Source organism: Oncorhynchus masou, chromosome 31 (genome assembly GCF_036934945.1).
Source record: "Oncorhynchus masou masou isolate Uvic2021 chromosome 31, UVic_Omas_1.1, whole genome shotgun sequence".
Lineage (NCBI taxonomy): Eukaryota > Metazoa > Chordata > Actinopteri > Salmoniformes > Salmonidae > Oncorhynchus > Oncorhynchus masou.
The window spans coordinates 71,953,626-71,957,632 of record NC_088242.1 but is presented as its reverse complement, the minus strand read 5'-3'; the positions used below and the strand labels follow the sequence as shown (position 1 = coordinate 71,957,632).

Here is a 4,007-nt window from a genome sequence, read left to right as displayed (position 1 = left end):
TGCCTTTGGTTGCACTATTACTACAGCGAAAACAGCTTGCTTGTAGCCTGAACTCGTGCCTGGGCTTGAGGAGACGATATCTCCACTGAAGCCCAGAATCCTTTAATTCAAAGTCTCATTAAACAGCTCTGCAAATGTTATAACTTAAAAATACATTCGGTACTAACCACAATATGGAGTTTCTTAGAGCAACTATCGTCATTATTTAATTTAATTTGTGATTAGGGAAAGGGGGATGTATTCAACTGAAATGTGTCTTCTGCATTTAACCCAACCCTCTGAATCAGAGAGGTGCGGGGGTCTGCCTTTATCGACATCCACGTCTTCGGCGCCCGGGGAAGTGTGTCAACTGCCTTACTACTGCTGTGCACTGTATGCACTTCCAAAAAAGGTAGAAATAAAAAAATATCTATTGTTTCTTTTTACCAAGTGTGCATGTGCCAAATCTACCTTCGGCACATTCAATAAAATCACTCATTGCTGCCATCCACAGGTCGGCTGATCCAGCAGCAGTATCCTGAAAGATCATTGATTGTATTTTTATTTATTTTTGGAAGTACATACATGTAGAAGGGAAGTAATGATGATAGTTGCTATGTGAAACTACATATTTTGGTGAGTACCGAATGTATTTTGACATTATAAGGTTTACAGAGTTGATAAATGGGACTTAATCGGCGGGAAAGCATTTTACATTCATAAACCCTGTCGCGGGCCATTCTAAAACTACTCGCGCATCGTTAACCATTTGTTGTTTCAGTCACGTTACCACATTGGATAGCTAGCTAACAACCTGGTAACTTTACCAGTATACCCAAACATTTGGGGGAACAGAAAGAAAGGGAAAAGGGTAGCTTCTTCAGGAGATCAATGATCATAACAGTGAATGAATGGCAGATCTCTTGCATGTCTTCATCATAAACCTGACGTTTTTTTTAAAGAGACAGTGTACACATTTCAATGTAATGCATCTCATTGTGCTTTAAACACAATGTAGAAACCTAATATTCCACAAATTACTTTTTAATGACAGGTATTCATATTAACATTTTAGCTTTAATAGTAAACAAATGTCTTTACAATGTTACATATTTGTTTCTAGGGCACCCCGTGTGCTTCTTAAGTAGCTAGAATTCATATAGCCCCAATATGGGCTGTATCTCAATCAAATAAAACAAATGTTTTTTTACGTGCTCCTAAAAATACTTTTCTTAATTCCAGCACATCTATTTAATGTCTGACAGGCAGTCATCCCTACATATTTGATCGGGCTTTCTTCCCCTGCTGTGGAAAATGTAAACAGGCAGTTTGTGGCACGTTGTTAACACAAATGATATGTGAGCCGAATTCACACTCCAACCTGTGTCCCTGGGCTGGACACAGGACAGATTGTTCTCCTGGATTATGACAGCTTCACCCAAAACGCCTGATGTCATACGAGCTCCGGGACACAGAGCAAACAAAGGCTGGGATCACTTGGCAGCGTGGGGTGTGCTGAGAGCAGGGTCTGTCTGTTAAACTGAGTTGAGTGGTTACAGACACTGGAGAGCTAAGGTTGCATAACACCAGTGGCGTACGAGCAATTCTGAATTGGAGGGCATTTTGCTACGGATGTTGGGTGCAAACCCCCCCCCCAAAAAAAACAAAAAACAAAACAAAATTGAAGGTTTTAAATGCTAATTTCTAGTGACTTTTGAGAAAAGGATACAGACAATTATTAACTTACATATGGGCAAATTTACAAGGCTAAGGGGGCCTTGCAGAGGGTCACTTTCTCTGGTACAGTCCAATCAGTCTTAGGGCCATGGCCATTCATACTGTACTGAATACCAGTGTGACTGTTAATGTGGAGATATTCAATTAAACAACCATTTTGTTCTCTTTCTCCGCTACTGTATGATTCATTCCTAGTATTTTCTCACTTACCCTATGTCAGGTTGTTATTACTGCTGCTCTACATACTGTATGGTTTAAACTTAACATAATAATTACAACTAATAAAACTGTAATAATAACCAGCAACATACTGTCACACAATGACCATAGTTTGCTTTGTATGTTTATATGTTTGGTTTGGTCAGGGTGTGATCTGAGTGGGCATTCTATGTTGTGTGTCTAGTTTGTCTGTTTCTGTGTTTGGCCTGATATGGTTCTCAATCAGAGGCAGGTGTTAGTCATTGTCTCTGATTGGGAACCATATTTAGGTAGCCTGTTTGGTGTTGGGTTTTGGTAGGTGATTGTTCCTGTCCTTTTGTCCTTATGTCTGTCGTGTGCTAGTTTACACCAGTATTAGGCTGTTTCGGTTTTCGTGTATTGTTTTTTCATATTGATTCGTGTTTACTTCAGTTTTATTAAACATGGATTGTAATAGACACGCCGCATTTTGGTCCGACTCTCTTTCACCTATAGAAAACCGTGACACATACACAGTTAAAAACTGTTTTAATAAAAAAAATGTAGGGATGAAACATCAAACTGAAATTAATCAATCTCCACTCTCCACTCCAGAAATACAAAATCATCATGGCTGCCTCTATCCTGCATGAGGTTAACACATGCAATCCAAGCTCTAGAGCAAGGAGGACAAGTTTGATAGGGGTGGGGCCAAAATAAAATCTGAACTCATCATGAGGGGCCACAATGGCTCTCGGGTCTCCATATCCACACCCATGCAGTCAGAGCAGCCTTTAGACAGCTAATTTCCTGCATTTCTACCCATTTTGCAATAGGTAGGCAAGAAATGTTTGCCGTTTTTAATATGATATTTTTGTGAGATTGACTAACAAAGTCGATTGGTTTAGAAAGCTGACTAGACTAGCTTATCAATTATTATTTTTTATTGAACCTTTATTTAACTAGGCAAGTCAGTTAGGAAGAAATTCTTATTTGCAACAATGGCCTAAGAATAGTGGGTTAACTGCCTTGTTCAGGGGCAGAACGACAGATTTTTACTTTGTCAGCTCAGGGAATTGATCTAGCAACCTTTCGGTTACTGGCCCAACGCTCAAACCACCAGGCTACCTGCCGCCCCAATTACAGCTCGGCATTCAACACCATAGTACCCTCCAAGCTCGTCATCAAGCTCAAGACCCTGGGTCTCGACCCCGCCCTGTGCAACTGGGTACTGGACTTCCTGACGGGCCGCCCCCAGGTGGTGAGGGTAGGTAACAACATCTCCTCCCCGCTGATCCTCAACACTGGGGCCCCACAAGGGTGCGTTCTGAGCCCTCTCATGTACTCCCTGTTCACCCACGACTGCGTGGCCACGCACGCCTCCAACTCAATCATCAAGTTTGCGGACGACACAGCAGTGGTAGGCTTGATTACCAACAACGACGAGACGGCCTACAGGGAGGAGGTGAGGGCCCTCGGAGTGTGGTGTCAGGAAAATAACCTCACACTCAACGTCAACAAAACTAAGGAGATGATTGTGGACTTCAGGAAACAGCAGAGGGAACACCCCCCTATCCACATCGATGGAACAGTAGTGGAGAGAGTAGCAAGTTTTAAGTTCCTCGGCATACACATCACAGACAAACTGAATTGGTCCACTCACACAGACAGCATCGTGAAGAAGGCACAGCAGCGCCTCTTCAACCTCAGGAGGCTGAAGAAATTCGGCTTGTCACCAAAAGCACTCACAAACTTCTACAGATGCACAATCGAGAGCATCCTGGCGGGCTGTATCACCGCCTGCTCCGCCCTCAACCGTAAGGCTCTCCAGAGGGTAGTGAGGTCTGCACAACGCATCACCGGGGGCAAACTACCTTCCCTCCAGAACACCTACAGCACCCGATGTTACAGGAAGGCCATAAAGATCATCAAGGACATCAACCACCCGAGCCACTGCCTGTTCACCCCGCTATCATCCAGAAGGCGAGGTCAGTACAGGTGCATCAAAGCTGGGACCGAGAGACTGAAAAACAGCTTCTATCTCAAGGCCATCAGACTGTTAAACAGCCACCACTAACATTGAGTGGCTGCTGACAACACACTGACACTGACTC

At 43.2% G+C, this 4,007-nt stretch overlaps 1 long non-coding RNA gene across 1 annotated transcript; it reads left to right on the top strand.

Moving 5' to 3' along the window:
• Positions 1–306: 306 nt before the first annotated feature.
• Positions 307–2,372, top strand: LOC135525275 (uncharacterized). Its single transcript, XR_010453111.1, has 3 exons — positions 307–391; positions 494–615; positions 1,222–2,372. It is a non-coding gene; the product is annotated as an uncharacterized LOC135525275 (long non-coding RNA).
• The last annotated feature ends 1,635 nt before the right edge of the window (positions 2,373–4,007 follow it).